General features: G+C 33.1%; 1 long non-coding RNA gene across 1 annotated transcript in view; it reads right to left on the minus strand.

Annotated features, from left to right (window-relative positions):
* The window catches only part of LOC127738715 (uncharacterized), a 39736-nt gene that overhangs the window by 408 nt on the left and 12087 nt on the right, over window positions 1–27241 (minus strand). The window lies entirely within an intron of this gene.

Below are 27241 nucleotides of genomic sequence, written 5' to 3' on the forward strand. Positions count from 1 at the left end.
TACATCAAATTAAATATTGCCTTACTATTCAAGCAAAAATGATAACATCAATTTAATATTTAAACTTACCGGGTACATATATGTATATACTTTTATAAATTGAGACTTGGATGGAGAGTTGTCTCATTGGCACTCATACAACATCTTCTTATATCTATGTATATAATCATACATGTATATTGTGTGTCGGATTAACTGGAGTGGAATATTAATAGTTGTTGTTTGTTGCTGCACTACTTTTTGATTACCTCTGCTATGGAGCTTGTGGAGGTTTGTAATGGTTGAAATTTGCCATGAAATCTGGAATTTGTAAACATTACAGATGGAAATCAAAATGCTCTGATCATTCTGATGATATAAACCTATTTAATATTAATTTCATAAAATTCTAGCAAGAATTGTACACAAGAGCCATAACAATGCAATTTTCCAAATAATTAATGTTTCCAAGGGGCATAACTCTTTTAAAAATGAATGATTGGCACTGATTTTAAAACTTGTCAGACATTGTTGATATAACCTATCAAAATAAGTTTCCTAAAAATTTGACAAGAATTGTACAAGACATGCAAGTGAGAGCGCTTATAAGGCCAAAGGGATAGACAGACTCCAGGTATTTGTATGTCCCCTCTGTTTTATGGTGCTTGTCCTAAAGATACAAGAATAATTATAAGTTTACGATAAGGACCAAATATACTTAACATTACCAATGATTCATAAAAATATACTGTCAAGCAATTCATATTAAGGTCAAGTTCAGATAAACCAAGCCAGACAGACATGTGCACCTTACAACATTTACAATTATTGCATACACCAAACTAGAGGCTCCAAGGACCCTGTGTCGCTCACCTGATATTTTTATTTACAATTGATGCATGAAATAATGTAACTGTTATACTTTTGCTTTAGTTTCAGAGATACAAGTCAAAAACTGCATTTTCCCTTTATGTTCTATTTTTAGCCATGTCTGCCATGTTTTTAAAAACTAGATCCCCTAATGATGATTGTGGCCAAGTTTAGTTTATTTGTCTCTGTTGTTTCAGGAGAAGACTGTTGTGAATTAAAAAAAATTACGAAAAATTGTTAAATTTTACTTTAAAGGACAATAACTCCTTATCAGGTCAATTGACTATTTTGGTCATGATGACTTATTTGTAGATCTTGCTTTGCTGAACATTATTGCTATTTACAGTTTATCTCTATCTATAATAATATTCAAGATAATAACCAATAAAATGCTTCGCTGGGCGCAGCTTGATACGACCGCAGAGGTCGAACCCTGAACAGTTGGGGCAAGTATGGACACAACATTCAAGCTTGATACAGCTCTGAATTTGGATTGTGATTAAATATTTGACACAGCATAGGTTTCTGACACAGAAAGAATGTGGTCTAAGAACTTCAATTTTTTTAATTTACCTATTATGGTCCAATGCCCAAAATCAAAATACATGGTTAGATTCAGCATATCAAAGAACCCCATATATTCAATTTTTGTTGAAATCAAACAAAGTTTAATTTTGGACCCCAACTTGGACCAACTTGAAAACTGGTCCCATAATCAAAAATCTAAACACATGTTTAGATTCAGCATATCAAAGAACCCCAAAAATTCAATTTTTGTTAAAATCAAACTAAGTTTAATTTTGGACCCTTTGGGCCTTAATGTAGACCAATTTGAAAAACGGGACCCAAAATTAAAAATCTAAATACACGGTAAGATTTGGCATATCAAAGAACCCCAATAATTCAATTTTTGATGAAATCAAACAAAGTTTAATTTTGGACCCTTTTGACCTCAATATGAACCAATTTGATAGCGGGCCCACAAATAAAAAATCTAAATACATGGTAAGATTCAGCATATCAAAGAACCCCATATATTCAATTTTTGTTGAACTCAAACAAAGTTTAATTTTGGACCCCAATTTGGACCAACTTGAAAACTGGGCCAAAAATCTAAAATCTAAATACATGTTTAGATTCAGCATATCAAAGAACCCAAAGTCAATTTTTGTTGAAATCAAACAAAGTTTAATTTTGGACCCCAACTTGGACCAACTTGAAAACTGGGCCCATAATCAAAAATCTAAACACATGTTTAGATTCAGCATATCAAAGAACCCCAAGAATTCAATTTTTGTTAAAATCAAACTAAGTTTAATTTTGGACCCTTTTGACCTTAATGTAGACCAATTTGAAAATGGAACCAAAAATTAAGAATCTAAATACACGGTTAGATTCGGCATATCAAAGAACCCCAAGAATTCAATTTTTGATGAAATCAAACAAAGTTAAATTTTGGACCCTTTGGACCTCAATGTGGACCAATTTAAAAACGGGGCCCAAAATCCAAAAACTTAATACTTGGTTAGATTCAGCATATTAAAGAACCCCAAGAATTCAAGAATAAAACCCCATTGAAATTGATCAAGAAATAAGCAATTTATACGAAGTATCTTCTTTTGCACAATACTGTGCAATTGAATATTTCTTGCTATTGTGCAATACTGTACAATTGACAATTTCTTGCTATTGCGCAATATTGTGCTATTGGATATTTCTTGCTATTGCGCAATACTGTGCAATTGAAGATTTCTTGCTATTGCGCAATACTGTGCAATTGAAGATTTCTTGCAATTGTGCAATACTGTGCAATTGAAAATTTCTTGCTATTGCACAATACTTATTATATAATAATTTACACATCCTGTTTGGTGTGTATCTCCTACCATATCATTATTATTTGCTTTTAAATATTAATCAGAAATAACCAACTTAAAATGGAAAACTTTAAAAGAAAAAAAAAAGGAAAAAAAGAAAAAAAAGAAAAAAAAATCCCCCCCCCAAATTTTTTGAACCCCCTTATGATTCATCACCCCCAAACTCAATCCCAGCCTTCCCTTTGTGGTATGGTACCTTGCAGTACAATTTCAGAGAGATCCATACACTTGAACACAAGTTATTGTCTGGAAACTAGAAAAATGCTTATTTTTGGCCCCTTTTTGGCCCCTTATTCCTAAACGTTTCGGGCAATTACCCACAAACTCAATTCCAGCTTTCCCTTTGTGATATGGAACCTTGTAGTACAATTTCAGAAATATCCAAACACTTACACACAAGTTATTGTCATGAAACTAGAAAAATGCTTGTTTTTTGCCCCTTTTTTGGCCCCTAATTCCTAAAATTTTGAGGCAATTACCCCCAAAATCAATTTCAGCCTTCCCTTTGTGATATGGAACCTTGTGGTACAATGTCAGAGAGATCCATACACTTACACACAAGTTATTGTCTGGAAGTTACAAAAATGCTTATTTTTGGCCCCTTTTTCCTTAACTGTTGGTACCATAACCCCCAAAATCAATCCCAACCTTCCTTTTGTGGTATTGAACCTTATGGTAAAATTTCATGGAGATCCATTCACTTAAACTAAAGTTAGAGTGCGAAAACCAATGTCTTCGGACGACAACGACGACGCCAACGTCATACCAATATACGACCAAAAATTTTTTTAATTTTAGCGGTCGTATAAAAACTGCAAAATTTTTGTAAAATTACTAACTCAGGGACAGCAACCCAACAACGGGTTGTCGGATTCTTCTAAAAATTTCAGGCCAGATAAATCTAAATCTGATGAACATTTTTGCCATGTCAGATTTGCTCTAAATGCTTTAGTTTCAGAGATATAAACCAAAAACTGCATTTTACCCCTATGTTCTATTTTTAACCAAGTCGGCCATGATGGTTGGAAGGTGGGGTCATCTGACAATTTTTTTAAACTAGATACCCTAATAATGATTATGGCCAAGTATGGTTAAATTTGTCTCAGTAGTTTCAGAGAAGAAGATTTTTGTAAAAGATTACAAAAATTTACAAAAAATTGTTAAAAATTGACTATTAAGGGCAATAACTCCTAAAGGGGTCGACTGACAACTTATTTGTAGATCTTACTTTGCTGAACATTATTGCTGTTTACAGTTTATCTCTATCTATAATAATATTCAAGATAATAACCAAAAACTGCAAAATTTCCTTAAAATTACCAATTCAGGGGCAGCAACCCAACAACAGGTTGTCAGATTTGTCTGAAAAATTGAGGGCAGATAGATCTTGACCTGATAATCAGTTTTACCCTATGTCAGATTTACTCTAAATGCTTTGGTTTCAGAGATATAAGCCAAAATCTACATTTTACCCCTATGTTCTATTTTTAGCCATGGCGGCCATCTTGGTTGGTTGGTGGGGTCATCGGACACATTTTTAAAACTAGATACCCTAATGATGATTGTGGCCAAGTTTGGTTAAATTTAGCCCAGTGGTTTCAGAGGAGAAGATTTTTGTAAAAAGCTAACGACGGACGACGACGGACGCCAAGTGAGGAGAAAAGCTCACTTGGCCCTTCGGCCAGGTGAGCTAATAAATGGCAATTAGATGTAGATTTTTAATTACAAAGGAAATATATGCAAGTGTATATCTGAAATGATACTACTGCGCTTACTAAATTAGTAGATGAATGGTTAACAAATATAGACAATGGAGAAATAAATGGAGTTATATTTTTAGATTTAAAGAAAGCTTTTGATCTGGTTAATCATAAAATTTTATTGAAAAAACTTAAATATTATAATGTTTTCCAACTGTACACTAGACTGGTTTAAGTCATACTTGTTTTAAGGAAGTCAACAAGTTAAGGTCAATAACATCATGTCTAATACTAAATGCATAATAAAATGCTTCGCTGGGGCGCAGCTTGATACGACCGCAGAGGTCGAACCCTGAACAGTTGGGGCAAGTATGGACACAAAATTCAAGCTTGATACAGCTATGACTTTGGATTGTCATTAAATATTTGACACAGCATAGGTTTCTGACACAGGATGAATGTGGTGTAAGAACTGGAAAAAATTTAATTTACCTATTATGGTGGAATATCCATAAACTAAATTGTTTGTTAATTTCAATATATCAAAGAATATGTAGAATTCAATGTTTGATGTAATGTAATAAAGTTGAAATTTGGACCGTTTTTGTTCAATGTGGACCAATTTGGTAACATGTATAAATAATCAAAAATCTAAATACATGGGAGCCCATTTAAATACATCATAAAGGTATTAAAATAGAAAGTGACATCATAGTCATGGCTAAAAATAAACAAAAATCCTTAATCAGCAACATTTAAAGTAATATCTAAAAATAAAATTCCTTTGTAACCATAAAAGCCCATTTAAATACATCATAAAGATATTAAAATAGAAAATGACATCATAGTCATGGCTAAACATAGCAAAAAACCCTTAATCAGCATCATTTAACAGTAATATCTAAAAATGGAAATTACATCATAAAGGTATTAAAATAGAAAATGACATCATAGTCATGGCTAAAAATAAACAAAATCCTTAATCAGCATCAGCAACATTTTATAGTAATATCTAAAAATAAAATATATTCCTTTGTAACCATAAAAGCCCATTTAAATACATCATAACAGATATTAAAATAGAAAATGACATCATAGTCATGGCTAAACATAGCAAAAACCTTAATCAGCATCATTTAACAGTAATATCTAAAAATAAAAATTTCTTTGCAACCATAAAAGTAAAATAGAAAATGACATCATAATCATAGCTAAAAATAAACAAAAATTTTTTTATTGGCAAATTTTAAATGGAGTTTATTATACTAAAACAATAAATTTGCAACCATAAACATGATAAAACCCCATTTAAACACATCATAAAAGTATTAAATAATTCAACTACATCATAAGGCTATAAAAATAGAAAATGACTTCATAGTCAAGGCTAAAGGTAAACAAAAAACCTTCATCAGCAAAATGTTATATTGGCAAATTTCCAATGAAGTTTATTACACTAAAATTGTTGGCAAATTTCCAATGCATTTATTAACAATAAAGTTATTGGCAAATTTCCAATTTACATAATTTAAAAGCAGTGTAGATGAGATATTTAAATGAGTTTGAATTACCAACCTTACACTGCTTTTAAATAATGTTCTTTACTCAATTATTTGTCTATTAAAATGGAAACCCTTGTTTTTTAACCTTTTTTCCCCTTATTCCTTAAACATTAGAGCCATAACCACCCACCCCCCCCCCCCCCCCCCCCCCCCCAAAAGCCAATAATTACTTTCCAAAGTAACCTAAATTTCCAATATACATAATTTTAAATTTCAATTCCTCATGATATATAACCGCATCATTATTATTTTCTTTCATATATAAATCTGAAACAACCATCTTTAAATGGAAAATTTTAAAGAAAAAAAAAGGAAAAAAAAAAATCCTACCTCCCACACATTTTTAACCCCCTTTTGATTCATCATCCCCCACCTCAATCACAACCTTCAATTTGTGGTATGGTACATTGCAATACAATTTCACAGAGATCCATACACTTGAACACAAGTTTTTGTTGCAAACTACAAAATCCTTATTTTTGACCAATATTTGGGGCCCCTTATTCATAAATGTTTGAGCAATTAACCCCAAAACTCAATTCCTACTTTCTCTTCGTGATAAAAAATAACTAACTTAAAATGTAAATTTTAAACAAAAAAAAAAGGAAAAAAAAAAAATTACCCCTTTTTTGACCCCCGCCCCCTTATGATTCATCACCCCCACCCCCCTTTCCCCCCAAACCAAGCTCAATAACAGCCTTGCCTTTGTGGTATGGTACCTTGTAATACAATTTTAGAGAGATCCATACACTTGAACACAAGTTATTGTCTAGAAACTAAATAATGCTTATTTTAAACCCTTTTTAGGCCACTTATTACTAAACGTTTTGGGCAATTACCACAACACTCAATTCCAGCTTTCCCTTTGTGAAATGGAACCTTGTAGTAAAATTTCAGAAAGATCCATACACTTACACACAAGTTATTGTCATGAAACTAGAAAAATGCTTGTTTTTTGCCCCCTTTTGGCCCCTTATTCCTAAAATTTTGAGGCAATTAACCCCAAAATCAATCCCAGCATTGACCCTTTGTGATATGGAATCTTGTGGTACAATGTCAAAGAGATCCATATGCTAACACACAAGTTATGTCTGGAAGTTACAAAAATGCTTATTTTCGGCCCCTTTTTGGCCCCTAATTCCTTAACTGTTGGTACCATAACCCCCAAAATCAATCCCCACCTTCCTATTGTGGTATTGAACCTTATGGTAAAATTTCATAGAGATCCATTCACTTAAACTAAAGTTAGAGTGCGAAAACCATTGTGTATTCGGACGACGACGCCGGACGACGACGACGACGACGACGCCAACGTCATACCAATATACGACCTCAAAATTTTTTTGCGGTCGTATAAAAACTGGTGTACCACAAGGCTCTATCCTTGGTCCTCTGCTATTTATTTTATCTATCAATGATTTACCACTGAACATAGAAAATTCATTAATAGATTTATATGCAGATGATTCTACATTACATAGTAAAGGTAATGATATTCTTCAGTTAACTGCTAACCTTCAAAATGATATTTATGTAATTGAAAACTGGTGTTCGCAAAATTGTATGAAACAAAATGCCAAAAAATGTAAATCAATGATTATTGGTTCAAAACAGAGGCTTTATTCAACTGGGAACAGTTTAGATATCAATATTTCAGATGAACAAATATATAATGTAGATTGTGAAAAACTTCTTGGTTTATATATAGACAAGAACCTAAATTGGAATGAGCAAATAGATAAAATGTCAAGTACAATATCAAATAGAATCAACTTATTACAAAAGATAAGAAAATATTTACCTATGCATATATGTATTATTTATTTTAATGCTAATATTCTGCCATTGTTTGATTATTGTTGCAATATATGGGGAAGTTGTTATGAAACTGGAATAAATTAACTAGCTGTCAGTAACTGCGAGTACTCTCAGATCTGTACTAAGTGTCTTTTTGTTGTTTGAAGGTACGGGTGCCCGGCCACGTCCACTTCTAATTGTGGTGTTTGAGTTGAGCCTCTTTCAACTGATTTTTATAGTTCGTTCTTGTGTTGTACTGTTGCACCACTGTCCCAGGTTAGAGGGAGGGTTGGGATCCCGCTGGCATGTTTGACCCCACCACATTCTGTGTGTGTGTGCCTGTCCCAAGTTAGGAACCTGTAATTCAGTGGTTGTCTTTTGTTTTTATGTTACATATTTGTTTTTCGTTCATTTTTTGTACATAGGTTGGGCCGTTGGTTTTCTCGTTTGATTTGTTTTGCATTGTCATTTCGGGGCCTTTTATAGCTGACTGTGCGGTATGGGCTTTGCTCATTGTTGGGGGCCGTACGGTGATCTATAGTTGTTAATTTCTGTGTTATTTGGTCTCTTGCGGAGAGTTGTCTCATTGGCAATCATACCACATCTTCTTTTTTATAATTAATAAGTTATTAAAGAAATCTGCTAGGGTTATAGTAGAAGCTGACATAATGACATCCTCCAGTTTATTGTTTAATAGTTTAAACTGGTTAAATGTGGAAAAACGCATTCAATATCAAAAGGCAATACTTGTATTTAAATCATTAAATGATATGGTTCCTAACTATTTACAAGAAAACTTTCATTTTACCGATAATCAAAATTATAATTTATGTTCAGCTAATGTAAAACTTAAATCTTCAAAAGCCAAAAACAAACTTTTTGAAGAAAACATTTACATATTCTGGTTCTCAAATATGGAACAGTTTACCAAATGAAATAAAAAATGAGTAATACACTTGTATCTTTTAAAACAAGATGTTACAAATTTTTCATTAATTGTGCAAATTAATATGCTTTTTCATTATTATCTAGATTGTATATTGTGTATAATATGTCATTTTAATATTGTATGAACTTATAAATATGTTAATATTATTTTGAGGACTCTCAGGAAGATTAGTTTTAACTAATGGGATTATCCACTTGAAATAAAGATTAATTATTTATTTATTTTACAAGTTTGATCGTTTATATAAATATACATTGTTAATTTCCATTGTGAAGTGCAATGTAGGCGTACATATAATAATAATTTTGTAGCTGATATAATAGTTTTAGGTAAATAAAGTGAAGAAAAACTACGGTTTCTTATTGGTGCATTCTGAATAAAATTCGGATCTATCATAACTTTCATTCGTATACACCTCTATGTCTTGCATTGTTATGGACATAATATTCAATTTCATGTATGATAATATATAGTATCAACATATGCTAATCTTACTTCAAGCATACGGATTCATTTCATCTCTATGGGTAGCAGATTCTGCTTAACAAATTTTATTGGTTTTAAAAAATATCGGATGCCTATATAATTCTTTCATTGCCTTTTGTAGTTGAGAGGTTTTTTTATTCAATTAACAACTATTATTTTTGTATACAGGATATTTTAAAAATGTGTTGGCGGATTATACAAAATAAATGGAGAATGTGTCCCCATGGACACAGATGATGCCCCTGCTTGCATACAACATTATAAAGGGACATAACTCAAGAACAATAAAAGTAGCGCTACCCAAATTTGTACTTGATCTTAGTTTTGTGGTAATAAGTATTGTGTATAGGTTTCATGTTTGGTTGGGGCAAACTTAAGTTACAGAACGGAAACTAAAAATTTTGCAATTTTTCGATTTATAAAGGGGCATCACTCAATAATGGTTAAAGTGACACTACCCAAATTCAACTTGATCTGTGTTTTATCAGTGGAAGGCAAAATTAAACATTGCATTGTATAAAGCATTAATTGTAGTTGATTCAACTATAATCATGGACAAAGGAAGATAACTCCAATTTTATTAAAATGCTCCGCTAGCTTGATACGACCGCAGAGGTCGAACCCTGAACAGTTGGGGCAAGTATGGACACAACATTCAAGCTTGATACAGCACTGAATTTGGATTGTAATTAAATATTTGACACAGCATAGGTTTCTGACACAGAATGAATGTGGTCTAAGAACTTAAAAAATTTTAATTTACCTATTCAAACCATATCATTATTATTTGCTTTTATATATAAATCAGAAATAACCAATTTAAAATGGAAAATTATAAAGAAAAAAAAGGAAAAAAAAATCCCCCCCCCAAATTTTTTGAACCCTCTTATGATTCATCACCCCCAAACTCAATCCCATCTTTCCCTTTGTGGTATGGTACCTTGCAGTACAATTTCAGAGAGATCCATACACTTGAACACAAGTTATTGTCTGGAAACTAGAAAAATGCTTGTTTTTTGGCCCCTTTTTGGCCTCAATTTCCTAAACGTTTAGGGCAATTACCCCCAAACTCAAACCCAGCTTTCACTTTGTGATATGGAACATTGTAGAACAATTTCATAAAGATCCATACACTTACACACAAGTTATTGTCCTGAAACTAGAAAAATGCATTTTTTTTGCCCCCTAATTCCTAAAATTTGGAGGCAATTACCCCCAAAATCAATCCCAGCCTTCCCTTTGTGGTATGGTACCTTGCAGTACAATTTCAGAGAGATCCATACACTTGAACACAAGTTATTGTCTGGAAACTAGAATCAAAGAGCTGAAAGCTCTGAGGAAAAATGACGCCACTGTCTCTAATATTGTGATATTTTTTATGCAAGTCTTGATTTTCACATACCGTAATTAGTTTAACATTCCAACATGTCTCGTAAGCGTATAATTGATATTCGTATATGTGTGTGTTATGTGAAGATGACAACTGGCTGTTTTTTTAGTATAAATGTATAGGTCAAGACTACCTGAATGATCTACAGTATCCAATGACTACTGGCTGTTTTTTTCTATAAATAAATAGGTCAAGACTACCAGAATGATCTACAATATCCAATGACTACTGGCTGTTCTTTTGTACTAATAAATAGGTCAAGACTATTTGAATGATCTACAATATCCAATGACTACTGGCTGTTCTTTTGTACATATAAATAAAGACTACCTGAATGATCTAAAGTATTCTAAGTAATGTGATTTTTGTCTTACAATTACATTTTTCTAAATCAAGAATATAGACTACTAGCATCCTTTTCAAACCAAATGATTATGAAGAGCCTGTTGTTATCAAGCTCTTATACCCCACATACTCATTAAATAAGTTACTAGTGACCTAGTTATTTCTGTTACTTGAAGCAAATTATATTTCTGTAGATTTAGACAATAGTATAATATTGTTTTACTAGTTTTATTTCACCTTGAAGATTAGACAAATAGGGATACTCCTTTGATTTTTTATTTCATGTCAGTCAGGTCGCTTTATATGAAACTTGAAACCACTTCTCTGCCATATTGTTATTTCATAACAACTCTGCCCTTGACCATGTTGACCCATGTAATTGATATTCATTCTTTAACCATATATCATAGTCAGTTAGTTTTTGATTTTGCACTCCCACACCACCTTTCAGGCCAAATGTCTGTCTCCATTTAAGTTAATGACATTGAACAATCATGGTATTAAACACAATTTCAATAGTGATAATGCTGTTCTAGTAGGTCACCATATATTCAACTTGGGACGCATTCCAGTTATTGAAATTTGTGTCAGATTAGAACAATGATCTAGACCTTTAGGAATGGATCTTACAATTTAATATGGAGCCATAGTATGGGACCCCAACACGGTAACAAAAAAAAACAAGCTTGAAAGGATACAACGTCAAGCGGCAAAATCTATCACCAGAAATTACAAGTCAAGAGAGGATGGACGGGATACGTCTCTAAAATGCTTGCCTAACTGGAACTACAACAAGATCTCCAGACAAGACGAACAAGGAGTTGAAGCCAGAAGTTAATATTTATGTAAAAAGTAGTTGAGGGGCTGATTCCCGCTATTGAACCATACTGTCATTCTATAATATTATTGCGTAAGTATTTCTGTATTGTCCTTGTTATTGGTCCATGTCTTGGTGTATTGGTCTGAGGCGAAGCCGAAGGCCAATACTGCTGGCCGAGGACCAACAATAAGGCCAATACAGAAATACATGTAATAGTATCTTTATTAATTAACTGCAGTGTTACAATATTTTTTTATTTCATTTCACAAGAGATAAACATTTTTACCTTGAAGTGGAACTATCCAAATCTCAGTTTCTTTTTATAAGATGCAATATCTAATGATTTGGTGCCGTTTCCATGTATCTTCAGCCTTTTCTCATCTGATGAATTTTTCTACCCTTTCCAGTCACTATAAAGTGTTACAACTTTAATTTAGACACAACACATAAATAGTAATTGGAAAGGTACTGCCATTGCATGTGTAATGCAAATATATTTAAAAAAAAAATAATGTAAGAGTTGAAATTGATACAACTATCCATAAGCCAATTGACCAAAGAACGAAGATTTGCGCAGAATGCATATGCCTGGTTCGGGTTTAAAAATAAAAGACCGTTTACAAAACATGAGAAGCGAAAGTAAACAGTAAAAATCGATTTGTACCATCGACATGATGAAATTATGAGGTCGTCAAGAAATGAACTTTGTGATAATTTACTCGTTCCCCAAACCTGAAATAATTCCATCGTCTACTTTCAAAATGCTTTTCAAATGAATGGGACCGTCTTTAACATAACATATATGCCATACTGAACGTTTCAGCTTGTTTATGGTGAGTAAATAAGAACTGCGTCGTACAAACAACTGTTTACTTTCAGTTTGAGTTTTATCGTGACTTACGATCTAAAAACTAGAGACGTTCCGAAATCCTGTTTTGGCCGGATCAGAACTCGGCCAATACGGAAAAAAAATCTGTATTGGCCGAGTTGACATCTTATATTGCATATGCAGTTTTCATCATATTAAGTACAATAACAGTGTAGTTAATTAATAATGATACAGTTACAGACTCTGCTGCTATAACTTTGTAAACAAAGATTCATACGCACCGCGTGGGTATAACCGTATTACTAATTTCCGATTATTAAAATCTTCGTAAATCTGGATAAAGACCAGTTTCTATCCAATGAATATCAAGATGATTCCGATTATTACTTTTTTAATGATTGTAAAGTTGAAATGGCATGAAAGGCTGACATTATTTAGGAGAACTATTTTGTCTAGCGATTGCTGATCATTGGAGGGTAAAAAGTCCAACACCATAACAAAACGGATCTATTTATCATGTATACATACCGATTGTTTACGATTGTAAGACATGTGCATAAAAGTCAAAGCTCGAATAAATATGAAAAATATAACAAAGGGATAGCTCCAAATACCATTTAATAACAAAAAACATATGGACAGTTCAAGATATCTTTTTGGTAAATAAAATAACGTATGTAAACTGGTTCCCGTCCGACTACAACACTTTGTTCGAGTGTAGCGAAATACAATCAGATTCCAGTCAGAATGTTAAATAGTAAATATGAAACCGAGTGCGGTAGGCGGAGGCATAATCAACTTCCGTTAGTTCTGGTCAATGGTATCGGAAACATGCCGCTGATAGCGTCATTTTCCAAAAATGCTTATTTTTGGCCCCTTATTCCTAAACGTTTTCGGCAAATACCCCCAAACTCAATTCCAGCTTTCCCTTTGTGATATGGAACCTTGTAGTACAATTTCATAAAGATCCATACACTTACACACAAGTTATTGTCATGAAACTAGAAAAATGCTTGTTTTTTGCCCCTTTTTTTGCCCCTAATTCCTAAAATTTGGAGGCAATTACCCCCATAATCAATCCCAGCATTCCATTTGTGAAATGAAACCTTGTGGTACAATTTCAGAGAGATCCATACACTAACACACAAGTTATGTCTGGAAGTTACAAAAATGCTTATTTTTGGCCCCTAATTCCTTAACTGTTGGTACCATAACCCCCAAAATCAATCCCAACCTTCCTTTTGTGGTATTGAACCTTATGGTAAAATTTCATAGAGATCCATTCACTTAAACTAAAGTTAGAGTGCGAAAACCAATGTGTCTTCGGACGACGACGCCAACGTCATACCAATATACGACAGCAAAATTTCTTTGCGGTCGTATAAAAATTACTTGAACAATTGCATCATTAATATTTTTGGAAAAAAATGAAAAATTGCTATTGTAAAGGGCATAACTCTAGAACAGTAAAAGTAACGCCACCATAATTCAAACTTGATCTGTGTATTGTGGTGATAAGCATTGTTTATAAGTTTCATAACATTTGGTTGAGGCAAACTAAAGTCAGAGAACGTAAATGAAAATTTTTGCAATTTTTCCATTTATAAAGGGGCATAACTCTAGAAAGGTTAAAGTGACGCCACCAAAATTCAAACTTGATCTGTGTTTTGTGGTAATAAGCATTGTATATAAGTTGGTTGAGGCAAACTTAAATTAGAGAACGGAAACCAAATTTGGGACGTACGGACGTACGTACAGACGGACAAGGGTAAAACTAAATGCCCCCTCCGCTTTGGCAGGGGCATAAAAATATGGAAATAGCATATCCATCTTTGCAGGATGCTGATATGGCTTTATAAAGTTCCATATTGAACACACCATCATTTGGATGCTGGCATCTAACATAAATATAGACTTTGATATACCTTTTGTTTGGATGATGGCATCCCAATTACATGTATATGCATGCAGACTCAACTTTCTCTTTGGATGATGCCATCCCATGAAAAAAAATGGATGTTCATCCTTAATCTCAGGGATGCTGGAATCCCAGTTGTAAGTAAAAGTTGTCTCAACACATTATAAATTGAATGCTGACAGTCATTTCCTTTGGATGCTGGCATCTGTTTCTGTGAAAGCTGGTGGCTGTTTTGTTTAAAGGCTGACATCTTTGCATTATATGTTTCTTTATATATTTGATCAGGTGACTTAAGTTTAATCGCTCAATTGAAAAGTCTTTTATCTTTTAAAAACAAATTCACATATTTGGTGTTTGTTTATTATTTACAGTATATAAAAAATATATAGGAAAAGCACATAAATCTAAAACTGGTTACTATTATTGTGAGGAATTACAAAAATACAAATAAAACGAAACAGTAATATACAATATTATATTGTATTAAAGAGTGTTTGGGGTTACCAGGTTACTGAAAGTGAGCTTAACCTCATAGCCTGCTGAAATGATATCATAGACATACACTCTACTGTTCAGATTGGTGACTGCACTTTATTAAGGTGCTTCATATGAAGTCTGTAAGCCTGCGTTATAATTTTGTGTCTATGACAAACCCCCATTTTTAATTAAACTATATATTGGCATTCAATATATAAGATATCATAAGGCGATCTGTCTTCCCTAGTTGCCTGCATACAATAATACAGTACTGGTTTAATAACAATGCAAAATCTTTTAAATTTTTATTTTAATTATCAGTACTGGTCTCTTTCATCTGTACGTACTGGATATTGTCAATATCACTGGACTTGCTATATGCACATCATGTCATGATCTGTTTTCATTTCACAAGGAGATCTGTTTTCCCCAGTTGCCTACATACAATAATACATGTCATGCATGTACCACTTTGATAACAATGCAAAATCTTTTAAATTTTAATTTTAATGATACGTACTGGATATTGCCAATATCACTGGACTTGCTGTATGCAACTTCCCATGTGTAGGCACATCATGTCATGATCTACTTTCATTTCAATCACAAAACTTACATTTTCTGTATTACGATCATTGTTAAGCTTTTTTCTGTATTCAATATTTATCAATCATCTAATAAAATCGGTTACATGAACTAGAGCTTTCTAACTTTCTTTTATCATTTATTACTTATCTGAAATCAGCTGGAATCGCAAATGATCATAATGATCTGGTGCTGTTTGGATGTTTTGTCGCCTAAACTCAACCTGTCCAGTAACTATAAAGTGTTACGATACATAAGACACAACACATGAATAGTAACCGGAAAGGTACAGCCACTGCTTAAGAAACACTGAAACGAGAAATGAAAACAGTATAGTTTTTAATACAGATAAATATTCTGACCAATATAAATGTTTAAAGAAATTGCTTAAAATGAGTTTCCTGTTGCTTACATCTTTCATTCAGGACAATTTGGGCTCATATTTGTCTCTAAGGCAATTATACCACATCTCCTTAGTTTTACATTCACAGTAAAATATAAACTGGCCTCAAACAATCAATGATTCTATATTCTTCATATAAAATCTTGCAAATATATGACAGATTGTCAACAATAAATTTTTGTTGTAACATCACAATACTTTCAAAGTAGATATTCATGTAGAATATAGTGTTAAAAATATATTGCTTTCCTCCCAATGTTCAAAATGACTACTCGTGGTTGCAAAAAAAAACTACTTACACCCTCCCATCCTTTTCCACCTCCAAGAAAATGCATGATTGTTTGAAGAAAACCTCCATTTAAACTTCACTTTACCAAAGATTTCCATACCAAGCCTGGTGCTTCTGCGTAGTCACAGATAAATCTATTAAAAAAAAAAATCTGAACCACTAATTAAATCGAATTATAATTTAATATAACCCTAGTCCTAAAACACAAACATTGTGTGGCGATATTTACATTTTCTTTAATTTTTTTGTATTTTCTTTTTCATTCATTTTTCTATTTGCTATTTTCAACTTTTATAATCAAGCTGTAACAAGCTTCAAAATTAAAAAAAAAGCAAGAAATGAAAATATCAGCTTTAAAGAGGCATGAGCTACGAGATATGGTTTAAAAATACTTTTCCATTTTGTTCAATCATTAATCATTGTTAATGAAAGTGAAATAGCGAAATGATAATTCGCTTTTAGCAGCCAGTTTGATTCAATTTTGTCAAAATAAGCTAAGAAACATCGCTGATTAATTATTCACTTGCAAGTGAATAATTCGACCTCATTAAATCCATTTTTATGTGACCTTCAATAAAACCCCTTAGCTAGAGATTGATTAGACATAAACTAGGCATGTTCAGCTAATAAAAGGAAAAGAATGTCAACATTGAAACTCAAAAAGTGAAACAAAACTAAACCATTTGGTTGACCGATTCAATCAACAAAAACTCATTCTTATACAGGAAAAAACGATGATTAACATAGTTTTTTAACCTACAATTTGAAATCAAACAGACCAAGAAAAATCCATTTGTACGTGTTTACTATCTATTTGTATCTGTGTTTATGTTATATCAGGTTACATGACCGTCGGCAGTCTTGGAGGTCACCTCGATGGTTAATTAGAGGCGTCTAGACTAAAATACACACGAAATTCTGATACATATTATCGAGTTCCTATATTGCAAATTGTATATTTAAGACTTTTTTTAAATTGGGATATAAGTTTTAGTATGTTATAAATCAAATATGAGAATTTGAGTCATATTGGTGAACATGAATTTGACAGTTAATGCCCCTTTAAAAACACTAAATAACTAGATATCATTGAGATGGGAGCCATCTCTGTGGGCCCCGCTGTGAATAATGTGTGGTAAAAAATTTATATCTTTATCATTGGACATGGGGTTGTCAACTGAAACCGAAGTTTATGACCTTGACCTTTGACCTAGGAAGTTGTACATAAATTATGACACACCCTCTGGTGTTGGTTTATATACATGTCAAGTATAAACTTTGAAATCATAACGGTTCTCAAGATATAGAGCAGACATGATCTTTACCATAGGACAGGGGGTTGTCAACTAAAACCAAAGTTCTTGACCTTGACCTTTAACCTAGGAAGTTGTACATACATTATGACACACCCTCTGGTGTTGGTTAATATACATGTCAAGTATAAACTTTGAAATCATAACAGTTCTCAAGATATAGAGCGGACATGATCTTTACCATAGGACATGGGGTTGTCAACTAAAACCAAAGTTTTTGACCTTGACCTTTGACCTAGGAAAATGTACATACATTATGACACACCCTCTTGTTTTGGTTAATATACATGTCAAGTATAAACTTTGAAATCATAACGGTTCTCAAGATATAGAGTGGACACGATCTTTACCATAGGACATGGGGTTGGCAACTAAAACCAAAGTTTTTGACCTTGACCTTTGACCTAGGAAGTTGTACATACATTATGACACACCCTCTGGTGTTGGTTAATATACATGTCAAGTATAAACTTTGAAATCATAACGGTTCTCTATTTGTATAGAGCGGACACAATTTGTTAAGGACGGACGGACGGACAGACGGAGGGATGGACAGACTGATCACAATAGGGCGTCCGCCATTCGGCGGGGCCCTAATGAAAAGATGACGCATATATATAGGACTAGCTTGACCCATAAAAACATGTAGCAAATTAATTTCTTCAAGTACAAAAATATATGTATTAAGTAAATTTTATTTTAAGTGATAAATCTATATGTGCTCCTTTCTTAAACATTATTTACATAGTATTCATAGTGACATTCACCCTTTAATATTCATACATGACAATGCAGTAAGGATTTTGCTCATTGTTGAAGACCGTACGCGGTACCCTATAGTTGTTAACTTCAATGACATATGGTCTCAGGCTGAAGGAGAGTTGTCTCATTGGCAATCATACCACATCTTCTTATTATTATATATGCTGTAGCTCTGGTTCCTTAACTGATTTAGGTCCTTTTCAACATTTGTATTAGCTGTGGAATCGCAGTGACGGATCCAGGGGGGTGGGTGGAACCCCCCTTTTTTTTTGACGGTCAATGCATTTGAATGAGGACATAAAGTTGGAACCCCCTTTTAAAAATGGCTGGATCCACCCCTGAATCATGACACATATGATCTTTGTGATTTGATTCGACCCTCAGTTTTAATGATATGAACTATTAAATCAACCAACTTGCTAGATGAGCACAGTATTATCAGACTTTAAGGTAAGCCTCTATAGTAACAGGTGAAAATGAATGTTATGTCAGATAAATCCCCCCCTTCCCCCACAAAGAATTTCAAATACTTGTTCCCTTCAGACCCGTGCAATTAAGATGCGAACAACATATTCAACTTTCTGGTAAACTGGATAGACCTTATCGCTATTTGTCTGTCATTTCTGGACATCACAAAGGTTCCCGTAAAATTTTGACTTCACAATACAAAATGTCTGACGCCAAAAAGGAAAAGTGATTGTTGTATGGCGTCAATACTTCAAGTGTTCTGATATTCAATTAGCGATATGGTCTATTGTCTCCTGGTACGAGGAAAATTCTCCCTTAAATTACAAACCCGAAAATCAGTAATTCATGGAATTTCTTTTGGTTTATATGGCTTTTTTTTGTGAGGCATTTTTTTCAGGGCAAATTCAGTCTTTGAAAAGCTTCTTGACTTTCTAGACCGAAAATCAATCTTAAATCAAATTTCTTATACTTTACATTGCCTGTATTAAAATTAAAACTTGTAAGGCCTCTTACCAGTGATGAAATTTACTGGTGTAGGTTATATGGCTAGTGGTGAACAAAATAATTTAACTGACCAATTTTTATATTGGCCATGGCAGTAGGGCTTGTTGTTAATCGTAATTAGAGACATAGTCTTGGTGGGGTGTCATGTGCATCAGATTTTTGTCAAATCTATTTATTTCTCTGCAGAACAGCTTAATCCCACATATTTGCATGATAGGATACATATTTTTAAAATATATGAAAAGGGAAATGGATGGCCCAGATGCTCACCGCTACTACAAAAGGATCGAAGTGCTATATGCACATATCATTGGCCAAATTAACGACATGTCCTAATCAGTGTTTTTAAAACTTCTCAGAAAAATATTGACTGAAATGAGGAATGAGTAGTGAAAAATAAATGAAAACGGAACGACTCTGATTACAAAAACGGATGTTAGATATACTGTAGATTTGGGTTGATATAAATATAAACAATGTTATATTTTTGTCCAGTTTCCCAGGTTAAATAATTAAAATAAGAAGGTATTCACCTTGCAGCTTCATTTTCCGGCGATGCTGAAATATATAAATGATATAAAACAGGATAAGCGTCTTGGACCTACTTTATCTCTTTATTCGGATACTTGCGGTTATCTTCTCAAAGTTCAACAGGAATATAAGAAAAGAACCCGGATAGAACCAAGAAGTTGGGTTTCTATAACCAAACAACCCGGATGTTGAACCAGTTACCATGTCCTAATTTGGTGTAGATAAAACTTCGAGAAAAATATAGAGGGAAATAAGGGATGAGTGGTAAAAAATAAATGAAACTGACAGTTTCTTACCGACTGATTTGATGCAAATACATGAAAACTGAACCGATAATCTGTCCTGCTTTATAAACTATTGATGTCATGCAACAATCATTTTTCAATTGTGGCATCAGATATTTTGTATTGTGACATCAAAATTTTACAGGAACCTGGGTGATGTCCAGTAATGGCAGACAAATAAAAATAAGGTGTATAGGAAAACATGACCTAACACCTCGTTCATATAAGATGCAAATACATGGAAGCTGAATGGTTGAATGTGTTCAATATGAAAATAATAGTTAAAATGTCAAAATCACAAAACAGCCGTTGGACTATGAGTATGACTTTTGAGCAAATTTGGAGGGAAATGGGGAGTAGAGGGGGTCAAATAGTGTTCAAGGGAAGCAAATGCTCTTTAAATTATTCGTGTTTCAAAAATTGAGGAAAAATTACAGGGAAAGTTGGGTCAAAAACAGCCGTTGGACTATGAGTATGACTTTTGAGCAAATTTGGAGGGAAATGGGGAGTAGAGGGGGTCAAATAGTGTTCAAGGGAAGCAAATGCTCTTTAAATTATTTGTGTTTCAAAATTTGAGGAAAAATTACAGGGAAAGTTGGGTCATCTTTTCAGACTTTAGTTAAATAATGACTAATGTACTTACCTTCTATAAATTCTATCCAGGATGTACAAAAAAATCACAACTCAGAACAGGAACAATAACACTGTCTATTTTACTTTGACTACTGATCTGCAAACCTACAAACAGACACAAAAATATCATAAAATAGTGAAATATAAGATTGATTGCACTTTGTATGGATAATTCCCACACGTGTTACATGGGGAGCCGGTTTGTTTACAAAAAATAATGTCACGTGATCGCGCACTGACGTCACAAATTTGCATCGCCCTTACAATACACTACACAATTCACACATATATAACCCATTTATCATGCAAAGTGAATGTGATTGGTTGTCAAATAATACAAAAATATCGCATGTACAGTTAATGAAGAAATTAGTTCATCAAATAGAGAGAAGATTTTCACTCATGACACAAATCGACTGGGTTAACATTTCTGTCATCGGGGATAATTGATAAATGGGATTAAACTGACCGTCAAGAAGGTCTAGAGAACCACCTCTGGAGAACCTTAACATTGATAAGTAATACTTACCAAAATTACTCTATATTATTAAACGCTATTTAAATGAAATGTCAGACAGATTACGATAGAATACTGATGCAGGCAGTGATGCAGGTTATTTTGGCGCGAAAAATATTCTTACTCCTATTACTTGACGTAATAAAATTTGTATAGAATCAAATTTAACTAAAGTTCAGCGTAAACAAAAGTGAATATGCAGAAGCATGACAATATATTAATGATAAAATGTGTATATATTTCTGTAAAAGAAGTTGCCAGTATACTTCACTAAGAATTACATTTGAGCGCAAGGAGATCTCTATTTGTCAATTGGTTTATTAACCCCGGTTGAACCCGTGGTTGAAGTTCAACATGTTAACATATCAATGGAAATTTACCTAATTGCATTCGGAATTCTCATGACTTTTTATACCTTCAACGTATTTTGCATTCAGAATTCTCATGACTTTTTATACCTTCAACGTATTTTCCAAATCATTTATTTATTTAGTATATATTAACGGAAATTTACCTAATTGCATTCGGAATTCTCATGACTTTTGATACCTTCAACGTATTTTGCATTCAGAATTCTCATGACTTTTTATACCTTCAACGTATTTTCCAAATCATTTATTTATTTAGTATATTTATATATAATTTAAGAACATGTTCGCCCAACCTGTTCTTAATTTAAGGACAAGTAACATATTATAAGTTGGCAGTTGTTACTTAAAATGGTGTATACAGTTTCTGCAAGTCATAGAAACACAACTATTTTCATGACATGTCTTCAACTTAGAATTTTACACCATCTCCAAATCCAGAGTGATCACATAGATCCAGCTTGGCTGAATAAAAAAATGTGGTTACAGACAAGGGACATATAATGGATGAAAACATAAGGCATCTGTATACACGTGTGAAACACGCAGGTCTTCTACCTTTTGAAACCTGAAGCTTTATACAAATACTTTACGCCGCCAGATTGCAATTCCTATGTTTCACATTCTGCGACGAAAGGCATGTCAAAAATGATTTAATCTATTTAGACTGATTTTAAATGTACATGCTGCAACAATAAAGAAGTAAAATCTGGGGGAAAAAAACCTACTTTACAGTACCTGTTTTCAACTTTACTAACATAATTTAATAAGAACAAATAACTGTTATATTAGTAGGAAAAGGATAACTATATGCATTCACAGTAAGTGACTAAAGTATTGAGACATAAACTAATTTTAGCTGAAACATGTCAAGTATTGAAAGTGAATACCCTTTTTTTTGTCATTTTAAGATCAGAAACAACAAAACACTGCCTTCAAAAGCAAATGCATTTTCAATGTCTTCACATGTTTTAAAATTGATTTACATTTTAATGGGAGTTGATTGATGGAGTTGTTTTTTGCCTATTAGTCTTCCTCAGCTGTTCGTGATGTTTGTAGAATTGTTAAAGAAAATTGGAAGATAATCAACTGGTTTGTATTGTCAGTTCCACTCCATGTTATGTCTATTGATCAGCAAATGCAATAATACAACACATATTAACTTTAGAATATACTGTGTCTATAATGTTTGATCTACGAATGTATAATTTTTTGAGAAAAAATTATATGAATGCTGTTTGTAATTAAAGAACCTTAGTGAGCGCGCTCACATACCCCACGTCCTCACATTGTCATTGGAGAAATAAAATATGTGTAAGAAAAAAAAATTGAATCATAATTTCCTGTCAATATGCACATCTACATAGTATGTCCTTATTATCTACAAAGTTTCATGAAATTATGTTGTGTGGTTTCAGAGGAGTTGCGATGAAAAACTGATGCAGAAGACATTGAAGCAAATAAGTTCAAAATGGCGTAACTCCTAGAAAAAATATTGAATCATAATTTCCTGTCGATATGCACACCTACATAGTATGACCTTATTATCTACAAAGTTTCATGAAATTCTGTTGTGTGGTTTCAGAGGAGTTGTGATGACAAACTGTTGCAGTAGTACATTGAAGCAAATAAGTTCAAAGGGGTGTAACTCCTAGAAAAAAAATAGAACCGTAATTTCCTGTCGATATGCACATCTACATAGTATGTCCTTATTATCTAAAAAGGTTTCATGAAATTCTGTTGTGTGGTATCAGAGGAGTTGCGATGACAAACTGTTGCAGTAGTACATTAAAGTAAATAAGTTCAAAGGGGCGTAACTCCTAGAAAAAAATTGAACCGTAATTTCCTGTCAATATGCACATCTACATAGTATGTCCTTATTATCTAAAAAGGTTTCATGAAATTCTGTTGTGTGGTATCAGAGGAGTTGCGATGACAAACTGTTGCATAGTACATTGAAGCAAATAAGTTCAAAGGGGCGTAAATTCCTAGAAAAAAAATTGAACCGTAATTTCCTGTCGATATGCACATCTACATAGTATATGTCCTTATTATCTAAAAAGGTTTCATGAAATTCTGTTGTGTGGTATCAGAGGAGTTGCGATGACAAACTGTTGCAGTAGTACATTAAAGTAAATAAGTTCAAAGGGGCGTAACTCCTAGAAAAAAAATTGAATCGCAATTTCCTGTCGATATGCACAACTACATAGTATATGTCCTTATTATCTAAAAAGGTTTCGTGAAATTCTGTTGTGTGGTTTGAGAGGAGTTGCGATGACAAGAAACCGGACTGACGGACTGACGGACGAACAGACGGACAGACGGACGGACGGACGGACGGAACTCGTTGCGTGGGGTATAAAAAGAGTATTAGATCTGATGTACTCCTAACTACCAGTATTTCTGATCATTACCAAATTAGGATTCAAGTGATGATGAATTGGTAACATGATACAATTTATACCGGTTGCAGCTGACTATTACATGCAATGGAACAGATTAATAACAAATACACTAAAAACTAGAAATTAAAACTTGGTAACAATAAACAAATTAGAAACTGAACAAAACCAACTTTGAACTTTCTACCAATTGAGCAGCAACTGCTGCTCTGAACGTTATAGCTCACCAAGTGGGTTGAAGTACAAAATTTGCCTGACCTTAGGCAAAATTATCTGGATAAGTAAGGATATGGGTTTTTCATAATTAACACATAATAAAACAACTTGCAAACACTATGTAAAATGGCATGTAATCGAAATTGAATAATGTAATAATTTATTTAAGAAAATTAAGTAAGAACGTATGATATTGAAGGTATACACAAATAACCATCTTATGCAACTGTAACATGTGAACCTATGAAGGTTGATAAAGTAGATATCACCAATTTGACCAAGAAATCAGATGAAATATTATGCTTTGAATATTTTTTTCAAAAAGGGACAAATACCGGTATTTACAAGGATTATGGCTCCACAGATTTTGTCTATTTCAACATGGTAGGCCCGTTAGAGAGAGACAATATCAGAACTGCACACTACTTAATGCCCTGATTATGTTAACCCAATGAAAAACTCTTCAGTACACATGTATTATGAACTGATTATTTTTAATGTGTCATAGATCTTTAACTTGCTTACTCTGTGAAACTCTACATTACAAAGATCTGGACTAATGTTTTATCATTCCTTATGGTGGCTCATAAATATTTAACCGAAATTATAATGCTCAATGGGTAAGATAAAAATTGTATGTATTGTGAAAGTTGAAGTTACTGCCTGTCATATCGTAAGAGTGATTGTGATTTATTGCTTGCTACTGAAAGGTAGTAAACAGGAAGTTGATTTGGGAACAGGAATACATTCTTTGATCATATCCTTTGTTAGTGTACTGCAAATGTGTATAGTTTCATCAACATACAAAAGCCTTAAGTAATGAATGAATTAAGGAAGACACCCATAATGCTGCAATAGTTTTGAAAGGATTCAAATGAATTCCTCATACTAATAAACAGTAAACATCTTGGTTGAGATGATAACAACAGTTGCTTACATCAACCATTTAAAGAAATGGCATGTATTTCATTCTAATCAGATGATGATAAAGATAATGATAATGATGATGATGAGAGGCTGGTTAAGGTTTAGTAGGAAATCAAATGCATATTCAGGATGATAACATTCCAAGGTTTTATGGATATACAACTTTATTATGAACCAGCATGCTGAGAGGGATTTAAATATGCTGTTCTTATGTTGTGCTTTGACACCACATGTCTGAGGTTAGGGGCGGGTTGTGCACCTGCAAACATGTTAAACATGGCAACATTTTGTATACATGGTATATGTCGTTTCTAAGCAAGAAGCCTGTTATTCAGTGATTGTCATTTAGGATGCTGTTTGCCATATTTGTTTTTCATTTGTTTTGGACAGAAATCAAGTTGATAGTTTTCTGATTTGTTTAACATTTGTCATTTTGGTACATTTTACAGCTTACAATGCGGTATGGGTATTGCTTATTGTTGAAAGACATTAGGTGAACTGTAGTTGTTGACTTCTACATAATTTGGTCTAAAGGGGAGAGTAGTCTCATTGGCAATAATACCACCTTTTTTTATTGTATATTATTAATATCTTAAGATAACAAAATTATACAAATCCACCAATATTTCAATATACATTATATTCCTTACCAGTAAAACCAAGTGGTTACCTCCTTCATTTACTGCTCCAATTATATGTTCATAACTGTACAAATCCATCTTTAAGAATGAAACAACCAGTGAACATATAAACTCTCAACCTACCATTTCTTTATCTCACATGTCGGATACATATTTTTTTTAATATTTTATGTACCTTGACAAAAGAGTTTAGTAAACTATCATGTTGATCACATTTGAAACACAATGTATACTGCTTTTTGAAAAAGCATAAAAAAAATGTATAATGAATTTATTGCATGTGGTACTTTTTCTGCAGTAAAAAAATAAACAATGAAACACAACATTAATAGATTACGTCACCATTAACAGAAGATGTGGTGTCATGAATCCCCCATGGTCCATGGGGGTCACCACTTGACAGTGTTAAACCAATTACAACGTGATAATTTACCCGCTGTGCGATAATAGACTTTTTTGTAGATTTTGTCCAGCTAATCATTCTCAAGGTCTTAAATTTCTGCCTACATATTGAATTTTTCAACATAACAGGAAACTAGAGGCTCTAAAGAGCCTGTGTTGCTCACCTGTATTTACTGATGCTTTGGAAATCATGTAAAATAAGGTTAAAATCATAATTAATAGTATTAGATATTATAATGATATCTAAGATAATAACAAATAAACTGCTTCGCTGAGCGCAGCTAGATACGCCCGCAGAGGTCCAACCCTGAACTGTTGGGGCAAAAATGGACACAATATTCAAGCTTGATTCAGGTCTGAATTTGGATTGTAATTAAATATTTGACATATTATATACACAGGCAAATTTTGTTCACGTAAATTTCACGTGAAAATCACGTGAATTTCACATGAAATTTTTCACGTGAGATTCACCTCAAACGAGCTTATACATGAAACTCACGTGAAATTTTTCACGTGAAACTCACGTTAAATTTATGTGAATTTCACGTGAATCGAGCTTTCACGTGATATTCACGTGAAACTTTTCACATGAAATTAACGTGAATCGAGCTTTCACGTGAAATTCACGTTAAATTTTTCACGTGAAATTAATGTGAATCGAGCTTTCACATTATTTTTTTTAAATGAAATTAAGGTGAATTGAGTCTCAATCACACAAATTTGACAGTATTTCAGCATATTTTAGATAAGTAAATGCTAATCTAGTACACATTCTATTTTGATATATATAAATATTCTTCTTGGTCTTGAGGATGAATTCATACTTCCATTCTATTTTACTTTCTCTTTGTATCTTAAATTTCTTGGTCCTAAACAATACACATAATATTTATTCATCAACTCCAACTCACAATATCTTCAATGCAGCAGATAGATTCAATAAAACCAAGAAGGCAAGCAAATATCCAGGGCACCATAGTTCACTCCTAGAACA

Source organism: Mytilus californianus, unplaced genomic scaffold (genome assembly GCF_021869535.1).
Source record: "Mytilus californianus isolate M0D057914Y unplaced genomic scaffold, xbMytCali1.0.p SCAF_4, whole genome shotgun sequence".
Lineage (NCBI taxonomy): Eukaryota > Metazoa > Mollusca > Bivalvia > Mytilida > Mytilidae > Mytilus > Mytilus californianus.